Source organism: Sorex fumeus, unplaced genomic scaffold, assembly GCF_029834395.1.
Source record: "Sorex fumeus unplaced genomic scaffold, SorFum_2.1 ptg000020l, whole genome shotgun sequence".
Classification (NCBI taxonomy): Eukaryota; Metazoa; Chordata; class Mammalia; order Eulipotyphla; family Soricidae; genus Sorex; species Sorex fumeus.
Genome location: NW_026606077.1, coordinates 2650976 through 2674990, shown reverse-complemented (window position 1 = coordinate 2674990; position 24015 = coordinate 2650976). Strand labels below are relative to the sequence as shown.

The 24015-nt window shown below is 37.4% G+C and overlaps 1 protein-coding gene and 1 non-coding gene across 2 annotated transcripts in view; one reads left to right on the top strand and one right to left on the bottom strand.

The window, feature by feature from the left end:
* The window catches only part of CTNNA3 (catenin alpha 3), a 1757578-nt gene that overhangs the window by 1007761 nt on the left and 725802 nt on the right, over positions 1-24015 (top strand). The gene's annotated exons all lie outside the window — the stretch shown is intronic.
* LOC130022769 (small nucleolar RNA SNORA68) lies at positions 21682-21816 on the bottom strand. Its single transcript, XR_008792306.1, has one exon. It is a non-coding gene; the product is annotated as a small nucleolar RNA SNORA68 (small nucleolar RNA).

Sequence of the window (24015 nt, the reverse complement as noted above, 5' to 3'; positions counted from 1 at the left end):
GTTCCGTTGAGAGTGAATGGAACATCAGGAATAAGTCTGTTTCTCATAAACATTGTGTTCATGAGATTCAGCTATTATCACACCTTTCCACACTCACTGTCAAAGTTGGCCAGCATTTGTGCTGCTTGGCTAAAATTTGGTGTTATTAGAACAATGTCACCAGCAAAGCGGAGGTGGTGTCATTGCTGACCATCTATCTTCCCTCCCATTCCTTCCCATTCAGTCGTCACCTGATGTTCTCGAGGGTGGCACTGAAGAGTTTCGGAGAAATAGATCACCCTACCTAACCCCTCTCTTGATGTCGATGATCACTTCCTTGTAGGAGTATGAGATCCTGGTAGTGAATCCACAATACAGCTCACGGAGGATCCTGATGTATTGAGTTTGAACGCCCTAATTGGCTAGGGCTTCGATGACTGCTTCTGTCTCAACAGAATCAAAGGCCTTCTTTAAATCAATGAAGGTTAGACAGAGCGGCATCTTGAACTCCCTAGAAACCTCAGTAAGCTTAGTTTTCATGTAGATATGATCGATCGTGCTGAATCCTCTTCGGAATCCAGAGCCTGTCTTTGGAAACTCTCGAGCTCTTTCGCCAAGCTTAGCACAAGCCTCGGGCAACCACAAGCGAACATCTGAACTCACAAAGCAGTGCAGAGAAGCGATAAATGAAGGTTTGAAAGAGAGAAGAGCAGTAGTTCTGGCAGATATGGTGGAAGCCAGAAAAAGCATTGCAACACCTGCCTGTCCTTCGCCAACTATAAGATCACTCTGACTGCCCTCTGACATCCTGATGGATCTATCTTATCTCCAGAGGGCAATGGAGAAGGTTATCCATGACTTCTAGTCGGATCTGTTCAATAGCCACGTCCACCTGCCCACATATCAATTCTGCAAAATGGATATGTCATTTCCAATGTCCTCCCTTCCAAAATCTGACAAGCCATTTTGTCATAAAGAAGTGAACAGCACCTGGCCCAGGCAAGGTCAGACACGAACACCTGAAGAACCTGCCATCAGTACTCATCAATATACTGGCTCAGCTCTTCACACACTACCTGTCTAAATGCAAGGTTCCATCCCCGTGGAAAACCAGCAGGACTGTTCTACTGTACAAGAAGGGAGACATCCGTGACATTGGCAACTATCACCCAATCTGCCTGTTGTCTGTCGTCTACAAGCTGTTCACTCGAGTCATCCTGAATAGGATTGACAGAACACTAGATGAAGGACAACCATGTGAGCATACTGGGTTCCTAAAAAATAGGTAAAATATATATTCAAGAAAATGTAAATTAAAGCCACATTTGATTTTCTATGGTTTTTCATTCCAAAATAACTTTCTAAAGATGTACCAATCAATACATCTGAACACTTAAAATTTATTTAAATAAAACTGAAAATTTAAATATAATAAAATCATTGACTATAAAACATATTTTGTGGTATTTAGATTCCATTAGGTACTTATATAAATTTTGATGCTATATTTTATACATGGTATGCTTAGATTTACATGTATATATAAAGGTGGAAAGTATAAATTAATGTTGCTCAATAATTGTCAATAAGCATCTAGAATTGTTGTGACTTTGGTAGGTACCTTTGAAACAAAATGTTAGACACACATGAGCACATGCACGTGTGTGAGCACACACACACACACACACACACCAAACAAACAAACAAAAATCATACTCTGCACACTTGGAAAATAAGACTGAATATAGGAAAACACTGTGTTCTCCTGGGATATGAGTTTAAAATATCATTTTTTTTGTTACCTCTTCCCCAAGCACCTAACTGTTCCTTTTATGTCTGCACTAGGAAGCAGTGTCCTTTATCTACCAGGAATGCAAAAAAAAAAACCACAAGTTTAGGTCTTTTAGGTAAATTACCTTCACACATAGGTTTTTTGCTTCCTTTTTTTTAGGGCTGGAGCGAGAGCACAGTGGATAGGGCGTTTGCCTTGCACGCAGCCAACATGGCCGACCGGAGTTCGATTCCTCCGCCCCTCTCGGAGAGCCCGGCAAGCTACCGAGAGTATTCGATATGCCAGACACAGTAACAACAAAGTCTCCAATGGAGACGTTACTGGGCCCGCTCGAGCAATTAAAAGATATTATGAGAAATGGGAAACAGATGTGTGTTGAGAAACTTTTTTTCTGGGGCTTCTGTGTTGTTCCTTAAGGAAGTCAATGTTTGGACACACAGAAGTGTTCCATATTGCACAGAGTGAATGACAGAGCACACAAAGGGCCTTTAACAAATCAGTGACTAATGTGGTATTTTAGATTCCTTCAAAGAGAAACATCCAACATTATAACGTTGATTTTCTCAGCACTCACTCTTTCATTTTCTTCCTCTCAACAAAGTTTGATCTCTTAGAAATATGTTTTGTAGAACAGATGTTCTCCGTAGGTTTTCAAATTAGAGACATTAAATAAAGGATAAGCTCCGTTCACAATTAAAGCATCATGGATAGAGCACACAGTTAAAGAAAGGTCCCCAAAAGGCAAGAGATGTGTGTATAAAAAGAACCCACAGAGTTGTCTCAAAGGGGAAAGTGCAATAGAGAGAGGACTTTAACTAGGTATTGGAAGGTTGAAGCAGGGCAGGAAAGATGCATTTTCCTCTCCAAACATGCAGCTTTTTCTCCTGTCCCAAAATGACCTGGAGAGTAGTTCTTGGATGTTGTTTGCCTGTTTGCTTCAGAGTCCAGGGCCACTTTCAGAGATCCCTGGCCAGCAGCGCTAAACTTGACTGGATAGTGCATGGAACTGGCAGTGTTGGTGTCCACAAGAGCCAGGTCCTCTGGTTCTTCAAGGGTCCAGGATGTTTGAAAAGAGTAAAGAAATGAGGAAAAAATTAATGGATCTTTCTTGATAGAAATTAGACACAGCCCAAGGATTTGTGCTAATCTCTGATGTTCCCTAGGTTAGAAGCTAGATATCGAAATGTTTATTCTGTTTATATTGGAGAAAATGAAAAAAGAAAGTCACTTTCCATGAAAAGGTGTTGTTTATTTCTAAGTAAGGCTTTTGTTATATGATTATAGAGCTCCAAAAGTAAAAGACCCACTATGGAATGTCGTTGTATTTATAGGTAACAGGTTATTGACAAAATATTTGAAGCTTTTTTTTTAATCCTAGTGTGTATGTATGTGTGTTCAGATTTGTGAAAGAGATGGATTTGGGTTGTTTTACTGATTTAACATATAAATAACTCTTTGATATCTGGAAAATAATGCTAGTAACTTTGAGATAAATCTAGATATTCCTAAAGCTGAGGGATATCTATAACTATCTTGAGTAATATTGAATATCACAGCCGGAGGCAGTTTTTTGGGTTAATGAATTTTTACTCAATATGTTAGTTACATGTCTACCTCAGTTAATTCCTTCATTTTTTTTTCTCATCTGGAATTAGAAAATCCTATGTGCTAAATATCCTAGAGGAAATCACTCATATAGTTTTGAAGTTTGTATATTTTCACATTCCTTGAATTCAATGTGGATCTCAATTTTCATTACCAACTATTTAACATTTAAGAAACTTCAGAGAACGTTAGAGAACTTCTCTCTTGAATATATGTGAAGGGAAAACAGATGATGTGTGCTCAATTGTGCATTAGTACAATAAATGTTAGTGCTAAAAATTACCTGAACTATTATGAAAATAATTTTCAAGTTGGGGGATAAAAAGCACCTGTTTTACTATTTCATCTCTACAAGTGTTGGGCCCTACTAAAAAGACTTTCAGGAAGTAGGGAAGCTTAGATCTAGTAATTCTGGAGAAACAGAAACGATGGCTGGGTACAGGATGAGGGACTAGAAAGAATGAACATCAGGACTGAAAACATGAGAAAAATAAGAGTTGTAGAAAATAAGGGTGACTATTAATTTTGCTGAACAGCAAAAACATAATGAAGACCCACAAGGAAGGGTTAAGTGATTAAATCTATCTAAATTAAATGGTATAGCTATTTACTTCTATGATTTTAATATTCTTTGAAGTTTCGGAGAGCCCGGCAAGCTACCGAGAGTATCTCGCCTGCACGGCAGAGCCTGGCAAGCTCCCCGTGACGTATTCGATATGCCAGACACAGTAACAACAAAGTCTCCAATGGAGACGTTACTGGGCCCGCTCGAGCAAATCGACGATCAACGGGAGGGCCTTTACCTTTACCTTTACCTTCTAAAAACAAATGTTAGAATCTCTTTCTTTATTAAAATTTCTTAAAGGTAGTATGTATTCCAGATTCTTTGTTGATTGTGTGAGAATGTCTGATTCTAACAAATAAGTGTCTTGAGGTTTGAATAGGTTGAGAGAAAACAATACTTTTTCCAATTGATTATACATTTTTGAAAGTCAGTTTTCTTATTACTTACTTTAGGTAGCTTTCCCTAAATTAATTCATGTATAAAGAGGTAAAACATGCATTTTACAGACTGGGGAGATAATAGAAGGTGTGCAAGGTTCTTGTCCTGCATTCATTTGAAACTGGTTCAATATGGTTTCCATAAGCACCAACAGGAGTGATCCTTGAGTACTGCCTTTCCCCAATCTCCAATCCCTCCCCCTCCATAATTGCATTTTACTCATTAACTGCCAGTACTTAACAGTTCTACAGAAAAGCATGATAAAGTTACTATTATATTTAAAATGTATTAACATATAGAAAATCATAAATGCAGGGGTTTGGGAGATAACTCAGTCATCAGAGGACACAGGTTCAAACAGGACAAGGTCCCACGGTCTCTGGAACCCTGCCAGGACTGATGGGCTGCATCCTGTGTCGAGTGTTGAATCCTCTCACTGGCTTGGCAAAACTTTGCTGGGAATGACTAGAACTCCCTGTACACTGCTTGGAAGGGACCCTCCATCTCCGCAAAAGAAAATGACAAATGAATAAAGAAATAGTATGGTTTGCAACATGGCACAAGGAGAATTCTAAGACTGAAAGTAGGGCAAATGTGTAACAATTTTAAAGTTTTTTTTCGACTTTCAATTACAAATAACTCAAATAGTTATGTAGTCACTCCTATTTCATTTTAATCTAAAATATACTTATAGATGTTTCATTCTATATTAAAATTTTGGAATTACATATTTAAATCACGTGCTTCAAATATATGCCTAAAATACATATTGAATGACCACAGAGATAATTTCAGAATAAGCAAACTTAATAATTCTGCATGTCATTAAGAATGTTTTAGAATCTACATGTGAATATTTTCTGAAAGTGATATTAATGTTACTGTTGAAAGTTTTTTGCAGAGTTTTTATATCCTAAATGATCTCGGTTATTCCATGATTTCAGCAGCAGAGAATGTCATTAGCCAAATAGGAAACCCTTAGCCAATTAGAAAAATATTTTCTCAAAAAAGCAAGTCCAACTTAAGGGTCAAAGAAATCTCTTGACTTCATTTTTCATATCACTCAGAAAGTTACAGGAATTATGGAGCTTGTGGCCTTTGTAGAAAATAAGTAAATCTTGAAGAAGTGATTTTTTTTCTAACTTTTGGAAAGTATATAGAAAAAAGAAAGTATGCAAAGACATTCCTTTCCAGACTGGATCTGCCAGTGACTGCTGTTAACTTAAACAAATCATTTAATGTTTCCATGTCTCAATGCTCATTTTTATTAGAGTAGTTGAGTGAATGGTTTCTAAATAACTTACTGATAGCAACATCAATGTCTCTTTAATTGACCATAATCTCAGAGGTACAGTAATAAAGCACTATAGTGTTAAAGCAAAGTTTGAAAGAAGAGAATAGAGCATTTATATCTGTTTAGAGTCTATGTGGACTGGAGCAATAGCACAGCAGGTAGGGCGTTTGCCTTGCATGCGGCCGAACTAGATTCAATTTCTCAGTCCCTCTCGGAGAGCCCCACAAGCTACCGACAGTATCTGCCCACACTGCAGAGCCTGGCAAGCTCCCTGTGGCATATTCGATATGCCCAAAACAGTAACAAGTCTTTTTTTTTTTACAGTTGTAGATTTACTATTTTTTGTGCTTGGGTTTCGAATATACAATGATCAGATACTCATCCCTCCACCAGTGCCCATTTTCCACCATCATGGATAATATCCCCCCCACCCCCATCCCCCCATCTCCCCCTGCCTCTGTGGCAGGGCAATCCCCTGTGTTCTCTCTCTCGTTTTGGGTGTTGTGTTCTGCAAAAGAGGCATTGAGTGGCAAACATGTTCAGTCCATAGTCTACTTTCGACATGCATCTCCCCTCCTGGAAGGATCCTCCTAACACCCTTTATTTGGTGCTCCCTTCTCTATCTGAACTGCACTTTCCCCTAGAATACCCGGCTGGCCTCTAAGTTATGGAGTAATCCTCCTGGTGCTGATCTCAGCTATTCTTGGGTATTAATCTCATATTTTGTTACTTTATATCCCCCAGATGAATGCAATCTTTCTATGTCTATCCCTCTCTTTCTGACTCATTTCGCTTAGCATGATACTTTCCATGTTGTACCACTTGTATGTAAATTTCATGACTTCATCTTTTCTAACAGCTACATAGTACCCGATTGTGTAGATGTACCAAAGTTTCTTTAACCAGTCATCTGTTCTTGGGCATTCAGGTTTCTTCCAGTTTCTGGCTATTGTAAAGAGTGCTGCAATGAACAAACAAGTGCAGATGTCACTTCGACTATACATTTTTGCCTCTCTGGGATATATTCCCAGGAGTGGTATTGCTGGGTCAAATGGGAGCTCAATTTCTAATTTTTTGAGAATCGTCCATACTGTTTTCCAGAAGGGCTGAACCAGTGGACATTCCCACCAACAGTGAAGGAGTGTCCCTTTCTCGCCACATCCACGCCAGCATCGGTTGCTTTTGTTCTTTTGAATGTGGGCCAGTCTCTGAGGTGTGAGATGGTATCTCATTGTGGTTTTGATCGGCATCTCCCTGATGATTAATGATGTAGAGCATCTTCTCATGTGCTTTTTTGCCATTCGATTTCTTCTTTGAGAAAGTTTCTGTTCATTTCATTGCCCCATTTTTGGATGGGGTTGGATGTTTTCTTCTTGTGGAGTTTAACCAGTATTTTGTATATCCTGGATATCAACCCCTTGTCAGATGTGTATTCGGCGAATATCCTTTCCCATTCTGTAGACTGTCTTTGTATTTTGGTCACTGAAAACAGTAACAAGTCTTACAATAGAGACATCACTGGTGCCCACTCAAGCAAATCGATGAACAATGGGAGGACAGCGCTACAGTGCCACAGACTCTACATGCATAGAGGTAACTGGTTTTTATTTTTATTTATTTATTTATTTTTATTTTTATTTTTTATTTTTTTTTATCAGTGAAACACCATTTGTAGACTTACACAAATGGTACAGTTGTAGACTTACTCATTTTGGTGCTTGGGTTTTAGTTATACAATGATCAAGTACCCGTCCCTCCACCAGTGCCCATTCTCCACCACCAGTGATCCCAGTGTCCCTCCCACCCCACCCCCCAGCTACCCCCATCCCACCCCACCTCTGTGGCAGGGCATTCCTTTTTGTTCTCTCTCTCTCCTTTTGGGTGCTGTGATTTGCAAAAGAGGCATTGAGTGGTAATCACGTTCAGTCTATAGTCTACTTTCAGCATGCATCTTCCATCCTGGGAGGATCCTCCCAACACTCTTTATTTGGTGCTCCCTTCTCTATCTGAACTGCCTTTTCCCCTGGCATGTGCGACTGGCCTTCAAGCCTTGGAGTGAACCTTCTGGTACTAATCTCAACTATTCTTCTGACAATAAATCCAACAAATTGTGCGAGAACAATTGATTACATGTATCTAGAAATGAAACCACATATTGGGTTATAAACTATGAGAGTAGGTAGCTTAATTTATGCCACTTACACTTCAATAAGGCTGTTAAAAAATAGGAATGAATGAAAAAGAGGAAAAAAGAGTAACAAATGAAGATTGTTAATTCATTAGTTTTATCAGGTGCTCTATCAAGACATTGTATTACCTTCTCCAGGACTGAAGTTTGTATGGTTTCTGCTCTGGTACAAAATGATATATGTGATTTCATAGATGAGATTGGGCTGGAGCGATATAGCACAGTGGTAGAGTGCCTTGCACACAGCCGGCCCGGCCGAGCCGGATTCAATTCCTCCACCCCTCGCGGAGAGCCCGGCAAGCTACCGAGAGTATGTCGACTGCATGGCAAAGCCAGGCAAGCTACCCTTGACGTATTCAATATGCCAAACACAGTAACAACAAGTTTCACGCTGGAGACGTTACTGGACCCGCTCGAGCAAATCGATGAACAACGGGAGGACAGTGACAGTGACAGATGAGATTAGTAAATAAATTTTTTACATTTAATGTTTATTTACCAATGTGAAAAAATACAATGTAGGCCTTGCAAAATGAACAGTAAAAACCAGATATTTCTTTTCACCATCACAATCAATTTAGAATCAGTTATACATTTTCAAGAAAACATCGCCTCCCAACTCCCATAATACAGACATCAGCAACAAAACAATGTGTTTTCTTACTCACTGGCAACCTCTTTATCTTTTGCACATTCAATCTGAGGAAGAATTTTTAACTTGGAAGCGAAGTAATGTATTCCAAGACAACATGTAATATTTCTTTTTGATCATTATTTTTCAATGCGATTTTGCAAGTCATTTCACAGACTACTTAGCTGAGAATTGCCAGCCTCCTGAAAATTATCCAACATACATGGTTTATGGTGAGTTTTCTGGTCTCGTGTGTATTATTCTTGGATATATTTTATCTTGCTTCTGAGATGATTAGCTTCAGCACTGCCTGATAACTGCCGTCTCTCTTCATTGCTGCAGGAAATACTTTTTCTTTATAGATGACTAAGACTTAATTTAACAATGGGTTGGAATAAAGATATCCTGGAATATTCTTCCACGCTAACTCCAAATTCAAACCTATAATCTTGCTGTGATACCCACTGTGTCATTCAAAGTTCTTTAGAAGAGTGGCTGATATTTTCAGATAGGTTTTAGAATACAGTTCCATCATGATCCTGTTAGATTTCCCTTTAGGCCATAACAGACGAATGTCTATTTTATTCTAATAGAATCTGATATTCCTATTTGTGGAATAAAGAAATGAACCTCTACCAAAGATTTAACACTTCTAGCATCTTTTTATATCTCCTTTTCACACTATATTCAATTTTTTAAAATTCTGAACTTGATTTCTTTTTTTTAATCTTGAGAGGAATATTTGGAATCAGTCTAACTTCTGTCTTTAAATTCTTCTGAAAACACTCCATTTTTTTAGCCCAATTTTTCTTTTGTGTTTTTTTTGGGGGGTGGAGTGGGGGTGGGGAGGGTTCCTTTTTAGCTTCTTCCACTTTCATTAAAGGGCTTTTTAATATGGTGCTGAGAATAGAAAGAGGCACTGGAGTTAGATGGCTTGTGCTCAATCGCCAGATACTGTTTGATTATCAATAACCAACTGAACCTCTTTGTGCTTAAATTCTTTTATTTGTAAGATGGAGATAATAATAAAAATAAATTAATCAAGGGTGATTGAAAAGATTAAATGAACCTAGATAAAAAACTCTTTGGGTTCGAGTTCACTGAAAGCAGAAATTAATAACTGTTGGAGGAGAAGGCGTCTTATTTTATTTATGAAAACAATTGCATAGTTACCCATATGGAGTATCGATGACTCAAATTATAGTGTGTAAGGAGTGTTTGAATGTGTATGTTGACTTATACAACAGACTTGGGTATGAAGTATGAAATATTAAGTACCTGCCTGCTACTCTAGATAATCCTGTAATTTTTGTTTGCAGAATAAAGGCAATACTTAAAATGATTGAAAAGAATCATAATGGTTTTTAATTGTACTTATATCTTGATATTCTCAGATATTAAAAGTCCCTCCCGTTGATCGTCGATTTGCTCGAGCGGGCCCAGTAACGTCTCCATTGGAGACTTTGTTGTTACTGTGTCTGGCATATCGAATACTCTCGGTAGCTTGCCAGGCTCTTCGAGAGTGGCGGAGGAATCGAACTCGGGTCGGCCATGTTGGCCACTTGTAAGGCGAAGGCTCTACCCGCTGTGCTATCGCTCCAGCCATATTAGTCAGCATAAATCTTGATAAATTTGCTAGATTTTTATTTTTTAATATTTTTCAACCATTGCGATGATGAATTTAGATCATTTTCCCTATCTCTAAGTTTTGTTTCCCACATTTATCTGTTAGTAATATTTCATTTAGGGCTTCTTATAAGTATGTATCTATTTGTTAAATTCAGAGATTTATTTTGTCATTCATACATGAAGTATTAAGTGAAGTTTTGCACTTCAGATCAACTATACTTTGCTGTATCTGGGCATTTTCTATGCGTTCAGGATAGTTTTATCTTCTGAGTATGATATATTGAAGAGACAGATGAATCTTAAGCAAGAATCTGCCTACTCTATACCATACGAAATACTACTTAACATTATTTGTAATTGATGCCATAAGAATTTCAGAGCTCACTTATAATATCACATACAGGTATTTGAAGTATATTATTTATCAGATATCAGAACACAGACACACAAGAATGGACAGATTTCTTAGATGGCTATGACAATACAATGGTAAGAAGTGGGATGGTCATGTGAATAGGAACAGAAACATTGTATCTCAACATCAATTTCTATGACACTGAATACAAAAATACTGCTCTGAATATGTAAATTTTAACTCTTGATCACTTCTTTTCACACAAGAATTAAGGAAAGATGATTTTACATTAGGAATGTATTCATGTTTGTTTTAGGAAATGTTTATCAATGCTGAGTGCGTTTATTCAAAATACAGAAAACTATCATAAAAACCTCAACCTGACATGTTTTAAAATATATGTACTTATGCATGCATATCTGTATACATGTGTATACATGTGTATCTGAAAGACAAATTTTGTTGATCTATTTTTGAAAATTATGAACACAATTTCCTTGGGATGAGAGTCAAAATAATTTCCTAAAACTCCACAGTTGGACACATTTAAAAAAAAATAAACAGGTCTGTAGAGATAAACGAATCATTTTACATGAACTAGTGACTTTGTACATAAACTTACGTTTATTAATAGTTGTACTTGTATATAAGATCACTGATCTATTAGTTCTCTTGTGTAGTTTTAATTTATTGTTCACAGTAGTTGTTCGCAAATCCTCTAAAGGCACTTCAAAGAGGTAATCTCAGGATAGTCCTTTTTGTGTAATGTTAATGCAAAATTTTTATAAGAGCTTAATTATGCATACATTAATTTATTTTCACATTAAAACTCAAAGAGAAGCTCATTGGCCATTTCAAATTTGCAATCATCAGAAATATTGCAATTCTCAGACTTTCGGTTATATAACATATAATAAATCTTTTCCTTACATTTTTCCACAATCTACTTTAAAAGTGTTTTTCAGGATTTGGCAAACAGTTCATGTATTTATCTGTTTATATCTATCTTATCATATTCTATGCATGGATATTATGTTTTTTAGTAAATGTTGAAGTATTTTCTCGGGTTTAATAAAGTTATATATACATATGTGTAGATTATGTACTTAATTTTATCTATATTTATTACATAGAAGTATATTGATTTGGCATAAGTTTTTCCTCGAGATAAATTTGTGGGATTATAGACTATAATGAATTGCTTTTTCTAGCATTAATTTTCCACTAAACCCAATAGTTTTTCCATAATTTATATTTGATTAATGATATCTTGATTTTTAATGTTAAATATATTTCTCTCTGTAGAAGATTAAATTTCTTCTGAAAGTAAGAAATATTTTTCTGTAAAATTCAGTGAATAAAATATTAGATTCTCCAGGTATATGTTATAGATGGGCATTTTCATTTTCCCAACAATTTATCTAAGGTATCTTGAAAAGTTGGAAATTATTGAGAATTTTGTAGTTGAATCAACCTAAACAGAAAGAAATATGACTCCCAATGAATGCTTTAGATGATTAAGACTCCTTTCTCATTCCAAATAGAATTAGTAATATTTTTCATAGTCCTTATTTCTTTTGCCCGAAGGAATATGCCTAAAATTTCACTTGGTGATGGTATCATCACAGGGAGTAACTTACCAATTGGGAAAATAAGTTAGTTAGCCTTTGAGGCATTCTTATATTTATTACATCATTATGTACCAAGAGATTTTTATGACATATTATTTAAATACATATTTCCAGCCTGGAGGTTTAAACAGTGGATAGTCTATAATGAGATATTATATTTTCAGTTTTTCCATCTCCTTCTGACATGTGTATATTTTTATCAGGGAGACTGAATAGTGATATAGTGAATACCATTTCTTTATTGTAAAATTAAAGAGATTAGTTCTGGAAATTGTGATAACATCTAAAAAAGATTAAAAAATTTACCAATTTTGCTATTTGTGCTTTTAATTTGAAGTGAAATTTATGTAAATGTATTTTATGTTGAAAGTGTTTTCATTTTTAACACAACTGTTTGTTTTCATGTATCTGGCATAACAAAAATGTTATGTTCTTATTAATGATCTTTAAAATATAAATCAGAATTGGCCATATTTTATATAAAAGATAATGTTGTACCATCTTCTTAATGACCTGGAGTTTTGTCAAGGTTATTGCTCTACTTTGGAATATGGGTGCTTTTAAAACTAATTCAATAATTTTATTGCCACAACTTCACCCTATTTTCAGATGTCCTAAATTAGTTCATATAGTTATAAACTACTAAAAAAAAACCCCAGAATTTGCACTGCATTTGCCTTGTTTTTTAGATAACCTGAAGTCACTCCTGTTGCAAACTATGAATTAGTCATGAATTCTATTATTTTTTTATTTTTTATTGAATCAGTTACAAAGCTTTCAGGTTTAAGTCTTGGTCATACAATGATCAAACAACCATCCCTTCACCAGTACACATTTTCTACCACCAAGAACCCCAGTATACCGCCCACCCCACCCGTCCCCCATGCCGGTGTGGCAGATGATTTCCAGTTTTCTCTCTCTCAACTTTGATTACATTCAATTTTTTGACAAAAGACCTACCATTATTATTTGGAATTTTCCCCCCAACATTCAGACCTGTCGAGAAGGCATCATTGATAATTTGTTTTCTATTGCTGATAGTTCCTTTATGCGTGAAGCTCATCTAAGCGTGTGGAGAGTAGTCTCAGCATGGCTTTGGCTGAGTCCCGGAGGTCTTCAGCTATCAGGCCCTGGTGAGGACAGTCAGGCACGGGGGTAGGAGACTCTGCTTTGTTCTCTTCCGGGAGCTTGGTGGTATAGTCTCTGGATTCTGGCCGTTGATGGGGTTACAGGGCAGTTGGTGGGTGTAACTGTCTAGCTACTGGAAGGCCCAGTCCCGAACCATGCAGGCTTGGAGATCGCGGCCCCGGGTCCCGTACACCTGGCTTCCTTTGCTGGTTCCTTTATGCGTGAGGCTAATGGAAGCGTGTGGAGAGTGGTCTCAGCATGGCTTTGGCTGGGTCCTGGAGGTCTTCAGCTGTCAGACTCTGGTGAGGACAGTCAGGCACGGGGGTAGGAGACTCTGCTTTGTTCTCTTCCGGGAGCTTGGTGGTGTAGTCTCTGGATCCTGGCCGTTGATGGGGTTACACGGCAGTTGGTGGGTGTAACTGATCAAAAGATTGCGTAGCCGCCCACCTACAAGATGGTCAGACTTCTTCGTCAAGACCCTGAACGATCGGTTTGAGGCTCTTCATGTTCCTAGAACGAGCAGATGCCATTGGGCTATGCTAGCACGCAACAGGGATGAATGGAGATGTTACTGGTGCCCGCTCGAGCAAATCGAAGAGTAACAGAATATCAAGTAATCAAGTGCTTTCTGATAATGAAGAGCAGGCAATGTCACATGGCCACAATAGTGGCTGCACATTTTGAATTTCTGATATTTTAGTACTTTAGTCCAGAGAGATTTCTGCCAGAACCTCTGAAAGATGGCGGTCACCATGCTGCAGAGGGGAACAAGGCAGAAGGGACAACACCCTTTTCCCTCAGGGGCGGCATGGGGTCCTAGCTTAATTCACAGTCGAGAAGCATTTCAGCCTTAATTCACAGTCCAGAAGTATTTCATCCAGAAGCCGCTGAGTTCTGAGATTGGTTTGTGTGCTTCTGGGATCATGGTCATTCAGGAGCTGGAGGACCCATTCATGGGCGGCAACTTGGGGTCTCGTTGGAGCAGGGAGAAAGGCCGGATCCAGCCCCCATCACGTGAGGTCCTGCATGTTTCATCACTGCAGGTCCAATAGGCTCTGAAAGATGGCGGTCACCATGCCACCGAGGGGAAGAAGGCAGAAGGGACAATGCCTTTCCCTCTGGGGTCGCATGCGCCCATAGCTTAATTCACAGTCCAGAAGCATGAGCCGCCGTGAGATGGTTACAAAGTTTTCATGTTTGATATTCAGCTATACAATGATCTATCACCCATCCCTCCACCAGGGCAAACTTTTCACCACCAATATCCCCATTAGCCTTTCCATGTCCATCTCCGTCCTTACCCTGCCTCTACAGCAGACAATTGTTCAGATATTCTCGCGATAGTTTTGGGTATTATATTTTGCTTGGATATTCCCACCACCATTCAGGCCTGCCTTCTGGGGACAGACGCTGCATCATCTCTTTTTGATTGCTCACTTTGTGAATCAGGAAAGGCCCTGCGACCGCTTATGCTTATGCAGCTGTGTGGTTTGGAGGAATAGTCCTGGTCCCCACATGCCGGAGCCATGCTTGTAGAAACTCATGGTCACTGGGATTCCATTGGAAGAAGGCAGGGAGACTGCACCTGCTCCATCTGCGTCACCCTGGTGATATTGACTCGGTTTGGGGCCCGGAGAATTCTCTGATGTTGTGGTGCCTGCTGGGATTCTTCCCTGCTGAGTCGAGTCATGGATTTAAAAGTAGAAAAGGGCTGAACCAATCGGCATTCCCACCAGCAGTGAAGGAGGGTCCCTTTCTCGCCACATCTGCGCCAACACCGGTTGCTTTTGTTCTTTTGGATGTGGGCCAGTCTCTGTGGTGTGAAGTGATATCTCATTGTGGTTTTGATCTGCATCTCACTGATGATTAATGATGTAGAGCATTTTCTCATGCGACACACTCTTTGGACTCTTTATAAACACTGTGTCTGTTCTTGCATGGACATACTCTAATTCAACCTTATAACCAGATTATCTAGATTTAGAAGACAACACAATGGCATTTTGATTAGAATGGCATGTGATCAATAAATTCACTTAGGAACATCATGGAAAGTAGAACTCAATCCTATGTTTTATTTCTTAGTCTACATGTTTTGGCCAGACTGATTTAGAAATTAAGAGGATGGGCACTGGCTGGATCTATATTACAATATTGATCATATTTTTGGTTTTCAGCATGTTATTTAGTGTCTGTGAGCCTTGTGTTTATCTTTGGTGTATTCAATGGATTTGCACAGTTAAATTAGCAGTCATAGTATTTCTATTAATCTGGAATGTTAAATAGCATCACATCAATGTTATTGCCATATTAGCCATAGAAATTAAATTGTCAAACAGGAACATCTATGAGCTGTTGCCACCACCAGATATTGTTTAAAAATGCTGTTAAAGATGCTTTATTTTGACTGAATTAAATTGTCAGGTGAAAAAAAATAAAAGTAGAAAAAAATCTTTTTACGATTAGTCGATTTAACAATAATATTGAAAGAAACAGATCTATGTTTTCTATTAATATGTTTTGAGCTAATTATTCACTTCTCATGGAGATACGTCTTTCCTTGTAAAAAGCGCAGGGAATGATTTTTATTTTAGGTAGAGGAGCTTTCTCAGCTAACTTCCAGGCTGCTGGATCAAGCTGTGCCTATTGCTAGGTATGCCACAGAGGCTATTTGAGGAATAATAGATTCTGCATGTTGTGCTAGTGATGTGAACATTATATAGACATTCTCATTTCATTTAACTTTATTTAACCTCTCCTTTCCCCTGGGAAGTAAGAACTTGTTTCCATTTCAGAATTGGAGGGAACTAAGGGTCAATTTTCAGTAGAGAAAACTGACTTTATTTTTGTCCCAAAGGATACATATGCTTTCGAAGTAGCAGAACCCAGGTTTGTTGATTCCTAAGAATCCTTCCTTAGTCCAGCCTAAATTCCAACGCAGGAGTCAAATATGCCTGTATCTACATTTTTCTTTTAGGGAAGAGCAAATTGATGTGTCTAACAGAACATAGTAATGTATTTAAAGTCAATGCTTTGTAAGGAAAATAAGGATATTAAATATGTTGAAGGGGGGGCAAGAGTGATAGTATATTCATTGCCTTCATGTGGTCGACCTGGGTTTGATCTCTGGCATCCCATATGATGCCAAGGCGATCCTTGGCATTGCCCCCAGCCTGCCAGGAGTGATCACCGAGCACAGAGCCAGGAGTTAGCCCTGAAAACTGCCAGACCTAGCTCCCCAACCAAATATCTTTATATCATATAAATTTATATAAGCATATGTATAAACATACATGTAATGACATTGACTTTTCACAGCATTTTTGTGACAATGAAGTCATGTTCTTCCACTAATTAAAAAATTTATTTTATAAATTTTAAAGCAGTGCTAAAGAACTGAAGATCTGTAGGAGTTTACTTGCTCTATATTCTTCCTATTGTGTTTGTGGGACCAGACAATAAATACTAGAAATTTTGTGAAACTTGTAGTAAACTCAAGTGCTTCTCATTTCCCTCCCATCTAGCCTTTAGTTTTTTTGTGTTCTCCTTTGTTTTTTCATTATCATTTGAGGACAGTTTATGTGCTATAGTTGGTTGCATTTGTAACTAGTGATTCATAAAAAGGATCACTGGACTCCTAATTAAATGTAAGATGGCATTCAATGTGATTAATTTGTCAAAACACTTTAAGTTGCCTGGTCAATTTCTTTAAAGCAGTCCAAAGATAATATGCCACTAAAGAATAGATCACAATTTTAATGCGATCAATTTCAAAATATATTTTAAATGTATTTTTGTAATTTTATCAAGAAATTAGGATTACCATTCTAAAATTACAACTAACAACCAATTCAGAAAAAGTGTTTTTTAGGTAGTAAAAATACTCAAAACCAATACAAAGAAATTTATTATAGAATCATATTTTCCTTTAGATTCTCAATATTGAAGAGAGCTTCAAGTTTCAATTGTCTAGGGCATTAAACCCTCGGCCATAAAATAATATTTTATACTGATAATAATTGATCAGCTATTAAATGCCAACCCCAGTTCTTGGTATTTGGTATCATATAAAATAGGTTCTTATCTCCTGCTTTTAGAATTTTTGTTTCTAAAAAATGGAAATGAACAGTAAAACAAACTACTATTAAAGTAAGCAATAATAATAAATGCTACACCAACTTTCAGAAGAAGGAGGAAAAAAAGCATTTGCGATGATGGAAATGGTATTAATCGTATGATAGAAACTGTTTGAAGATGTGGCATTTGCTCTGAGAACTGATTAATGAGAAGGAACTAGTCGTGGAATTTTGGTGGGGAAAGGAGAAAAAATATCCATAAAAAATCTTACAGAACAAAACCTAGTATACTGGTTTTGAAGTCAGAAAGTTCAATATGATGGTAATAAAACAAAAACAATGGGTGATGAAATAAGAAACAGGCACAAGGCATATTTGGATTTTGTTCTAAAACTTTTGTAAAGCTTTCTATTGCTTTTGATTAAGGAGTAACTTGATTTGATGATACCTATATCATGATCATGATCATCCTGTTGTTCGTCGATTTCCTCAAACAGGCACCAGTAACGTCTCTTTCTTCCTAGCCTTGAAATTTTAAAAGAGCCATTTCAATGCTCTTTCAGGATTAGGAGAATGAGACCTATCATTGTTAGTGGTATTTGGCATATTGAACACAACACGGGAAGCTTGCCAGACTCTGCCGTGCGGGCAGGATACTTTTGGTAGCCTGCCAGGTTCTCCATAGGAAATATAAGATGATAAGATGTCATGGGGGCAGGAGACTCTGCACTGCTCTCCTCCGGGAGCTGGGTTTTATAGTCTCTGCATCTTGGCCATTGATGGGACCAACCTGGCGCTGGCTGCAGCTGGTCAGTGTGATGCCTACCTACTGGAAGATGAAGGGTCTAGGTGGAGAAGAACTAGTCCCAATCCAAGTCTCCTGCCCCACGCCTGGCTGTCCTCACCGGGGCCCCTTGGAGGGGGGACCCCGAGCAGAGCCCCAGCAGCTGAGGACCTCCGGAGCCAGCCATGGCCATGCTGGGACCACTCTCCACACATCTGGACGGGCCTCACCCATGAAAGAACTGGCATAGGAACCCAGGCACGCGGGTCCTGGGGCTGAGGTCTCCAAGCCTACTCGGATTGGGACTGGGCCTTCTCCACCCAGACCCTCCATCTTCCAGTAGGTAGCCGTCACACCCACCAGCTGCCAGCAGCGCCAGGTTGGTCCCATCAACGGCCAAGACGCAGATACCTATATATCAGAGATAATTCTCTATTCTACTGACATTTTAATACAATTGTGGCAATCTTATAGCTATTTAAGCTTTCATTCTAAATTGTTTCTTCTTTTCTTTTCTTTTTTTCCCATTGGAGATTTTATTTTATATTTGTGGACAATTTTTTAAAAATTTTATTTATTTATTTTTCTTTTTATATTTATTTATTGAATCACTGTGGGAAAAGTTACTATGCTTTCAGGTTTAAGTCTCGGTCATACCTCTCCAGACTCCACCCCTGGATTTGATTTTTTATTTGATACATACTCTTAGAAAATACAGATATCATTTTATTCTCTTTATTTTATTAGGTTAGGCACTCAATATCTACTGAGTACCCATTAAATGGAAGGCATTTTATTTATACTTAGTTTATGATTGAGTTCTTTGAGGGTAAAAGTTTACTGATCTGAACTTATGTTCAGAAAATTATAAACTGTCTTTAATTCTGTTTATACTAATTATGTTAGGATATAAGAAAAAACAATGTAAAAAATGAAGGAGATTTCCTCCATATAGCTCAGTCTTCATGCAGGGAATTTTCTTTCAATTCAGATGACATGTTCATTACTTGGCTTATTTCTATATTTTCCTCTCCTTCATGCCACATTGAAGCCACTGTCCATTTTTAAAAATGTCCATCATGACTTTCTATTGAATGACACATACTTTTCCCATGTCCTCATTTTTTTAGTTCCTGAAGAGAATGCACCATTTGTTCTTATTTGCTTTTTTTTAGACTTCATATGGCAATGCTCAAGGTCAATACCCAGCTCAGTGTTCAGGGATGGCTCCTGATGGTTCCCAGGGGACCGTGTTGTAATGAGAATCATACTTGGGACTCCTGCATGCACAGTGATCACTCCACACTTCATCTTTTCCTTTAGTCCAGAACTCACTATTTTTGCAACTTAAAATTGTCTATAATATTTCACTGGTGGAAGTAATCAGTTTATAGAAGGGCCTGTAATCTAATAAAATCAAACAAAAAATGAAGCAGGATTTTTCTATGGTATAACCTATATTAAATCAGTCAGACCAATAAATAAATAAATCAATAAAGTCAGACCAATAAATTCCCATATTTAATACAACTAGGTTGTTAGTTTTCCTTATATAATGTAAAATCCCCTTTTAGAAATAATTACATGAAAACCAGAGTATATCTATCAAAGTATACTACATATATGCTATAATTATATGTAGAGCAAAATATAAGTGAAAGTATTATAAAACTACAATAAATACTTGAGGAATTTCATTCATCTCTCCATCCAATCCCAGTAAAATATATTTAAGTGGAGGAAGAATCAGTGAGTTTGCGTCTTAAGCAACATGTTGGAAAGTACTAATGGAACAGAAAAGCAAACATCATAGACTCTGGTTCTATGCTGCTTCCAGTTCTATATTATAATTTTGGTTAAAATAAAAACTTACAGATATATAAGAATGGCTCATTGTCACTTTTTTGGTCTTGTTTACAGTGTTAAATTAAAAAAACATAATTCTTATAAGAATATGTCATGTAGCTCTGCTATTCATCTGAATATTTTATTTAATTTGATTTCTTTTAGAAATTTTCTATTTTTATATGTAGCAAATGCAATAATTCAAACCAACAGTTTATAAAACATGAACTATTAGACATGATAGAAAATCTATAAACTACATCTAGGTTATTGCTTTTTTTGCTTATTTTTTACAAATGTCAACACAGATTATAAAATAAACTTTCAGAATTGTCACAACATTTTTACTTCTATATAATTACTAATAAATGGCAGTTTCATATTTTTTTACCTCTATGTGTCAAATAGAGAAACTTCAGTGAGAAGAATCAAGGAAACTATTGGCAAACAAAAAAGTGCTCTGATTCTGAAATAATTCACACAAAGTCATTCTAATTTTCAATAAATATGAACTCAAAACTTTTTTAGAAGTATTACTAGTTATGTAGAGTTTTTATAATATATTTTGATACATAAAAACCAATTTTAAAAATAGGCATCAGCACACCTGGGATTTCAATCTGATTCAGTATTTGTCCTCAGTTCTTGCCTCCTTTACCTGCATTGTTTCTTAGCTATCTTGAAAACTTTGACACCTTGAAAGAAACTCTCTGGTGTGAGTATTCTATTGTAGTACTGAAAGTTCAACTGGTCTTTAGAATTATGAAATTGTTGTATTTTTATTTCAAACTTCTAAGAAGTGTCTAAAAATAATATCCCAGAGGGAGAAAAATCTTCCAAATTTGAGTCATAAAATTTTTGTTCTAAAACACTGAAATCTACTATTTGAAATAATGATGGTGGGAAGGTGTGATCGTGATGGAATTGGTGTTGATATATTGAATGCTACCAATGAATGTGAACAACTATATGAAAATATTTTTTAAAAAATGGAAATTTCCGATTGAATCAGGATAATTTAATAATATAATTGAGTTTTGCAACTTCTAGAAGATGTAGGGAGTTAATTCATTTCCCCCCCATCATTATAAGAAAGTAGCTGAATGTTAATAAATTGGAAGAAAAAAAGTTGCTGAGAAAGTACTAAGTGTATTATAGAAATGAGTTTTATTTTTCTGCCAAATGTTTGATAATTAAAATAAAATCAGGTTAAAAAAGCTATCGCATCCTTTCTGCACCCTCAACCACATAACTCAAATATCCCTGGGCCAGCATAATGTCCATTTAACCATTAATTGAGAATCATTGATTTTGAATTACATAAGCACAGATTGGTACAAAATCATGGGAAGATCAACTGATTTTCTTATAGGTTTGTGACTAATCTGAGTAGCGCTTTTAAAGAAGCCAGGTCTCAAACCTCCATCACCTCATATTAACCTTACTATTAACCAAAGTTTCACTTTGGTTTATTTTACATATCAAATCACACTCTATGTTTTAGTTAATACGTTCCTTTATTTCAGCACCTTAATGCCCTTTCCATCTATTGTAGCAAAAGGTTTGGTCTCATGATTACCTTTGGAAAATTCCATATTCCCACGTCCAGCACACATTTATATCTTCCTTCAAACCTAAATATAAACTTTTTATGCTAATAACATCTGAGTTTCTTTTATTTTCTTTGGCAGGGACAGTCAGGGCTGACGCTCCCCTCAACCCCGTAGGCTGATGGCAACAGCCATGTAGAACCTCCTAATTTACTCTCAGGGGCACTGCCCAGCCCCCCAAAGGCGACAGGATGCGTTTGCTGTTGGTATCACTGTTTAAACCAAGGCTAAAATATGAATTTGTTTTAGAAATTACATCAGACCATCAGTAAAGATTTTCCCAAGTGCTACAATTTAGCTGTTCCCTCAAACTTCAATATGTTGCACCTGAAAGGGAAAATAGCTCTTATTAAGCAACATTAAAGTGTTGATTGAGTATTCCCACGGGGATGACTTCCATTGCACATTCCTGTAACAATGCAACTATTTTTGCCAGTTCAACATTAAATATGAAAAAGATCTGCAGTGTCATTTGGGTCACTTCACTGCCACTGAAGCATTGCTTCCCTGTAATGCATGTGGCCGACTGTTCCCAGTCCAATTTCAGCTCTAAGTAATGATTGTGTGTTTCTACCTCCTTTGGGAAGAAATTACATACTTTAATTTACTGTTTCCTAACCACTTGTAACAGTATTGGTAGTTAATGTCTAGAATGTTGATGGTGGAATTTTCTCTTAACTCTCTGTCCTATATGCGCACATTCTACTGTCAGCAGCTATTCCATACATTCTAGCTTTACTTCCTGATGCTGTCCAATGGGTAGACGCTTTTGTCATCTCTAGACAACAACAAAGTCACCCTGGGAGACTCTCGGGGGCATCGGGATGGAGACGTGGACATAATATCTTCCTCCACACTGTTTTTTGTATGGAATTCAAAACCTTTAGAGTACTTGATGCCTCAGACTGTGCTAGTGAAAACTTGGTTTTTATAAGATCACTTGGATTTAGGAAGGCCTATGTCAAAACTTTATTTTACAGGCTAATACATTGAATCTCACTGACATTTTTAAGTCACTAATATTTAGAATTAAATATAGGACTATGTAATCAAAGTTTCAAAATTGGAGGTGACTGATTCATTTGCTCTACAATACCGAAGCACGCAGATCATGCATTACTCTAATTTACATCTTTCAAAAGAGGAAACTGAAGTAATGGAGTAATACAAGCATAGAGATCGCACTGTAGCCCTGTGACACCGTCCTCCCATTGTTCAGCGATTTGCTCGAGTGGGCACCAGTAACGTCTCACAACATATTGTGACACTTGTTACTGTTTTTGGCATATCAAATACGTCACGGGTAGCTTGCTAGGCTTTGCCATGCGGGCCGAATACTCTCGGTAGCTTGCTGGCTCTCCGAGAGGGTAGGGGAATCGAACCCGGGTCAGCCGCGTGCAAGGCAAACACCCTACCCTTTATGTTATCACTCCGGCCCAAGCATAGAACTAATAGAATCAAATAATAAAATAGAATGAAGTAATAGAGGAAGTATAATGTTCCTTGATTTAAGTCATTTGCTTTATTTTTAACTGTCTTACATTGAGATTTTTCTATCTTCCTTGTGTAATTGCCTCTTTATTTTGTTTCTTAGAATTTATTTCTTTGTGACTAGCAAATGGGGAGTTCACTGGGACACTAGTAAAAGTCAATGATTTAGTGACACTATATCCTTAGAAAATAATTTCCCTCTTGACATGTTTGTACTTCAACAATCACTGTCACTGTCACTGTCCTCCCATTGTTCATCGATTTTCTCGAGCGGGCCCAGTAACGTCTCCATCATGAAAATTGTTGTTACTGTGTTTGGCATACTGAATACGTCACGGGTAGCTTGCCAGGCTCTGCCGTGCGGGCGAGATACTATCAGTAGCTTGCCGGGCTCTCCGAGAGGGGTGGAGGAATCGAACTCGGGTTGGCCATGTTGGCTGCTTGCAAGGCAAATGCCCTACCCATTGTGCTATCACTCCAGCAATGTGGTATTATATTTATTTTATCATTCTACCCCCTACCCACACTCTCCATTCCATTATATTTAATCTATAACCATTTAGAGGCTCAATTTTGAAGAACTATTCTCAATCTTTGTTTTTAGTTACTCCATAGTAACATTTGTTCATCATTTTATTTTAGACCTAATTGTTATACGTGTTTATTTCTTATTTGAATTTAACGGTATGTTTGGGGAGAACTAAAGGAATATCAGTGACAGGCTGGGGTGTTGGCCGAAAGGGGCAGAGAACAGAACATGATTTGCATGCAGGAGGTCTAGGTTTTATCTCTGGAACTCATGTTCCTTTGATTATCACCAGGCATAACCCTCAAGCATCGAGCCAGGAGTGTTCCCTGAGTACAGCTGGTGGGGCCCAAAAGTTGAACTTATATTTATATAAACACAGATAGTGTTTATTCTAAAGCTGTCCCTTCATGGAAACTATGCCATTGCCTCTTAGATTCACGTGCTA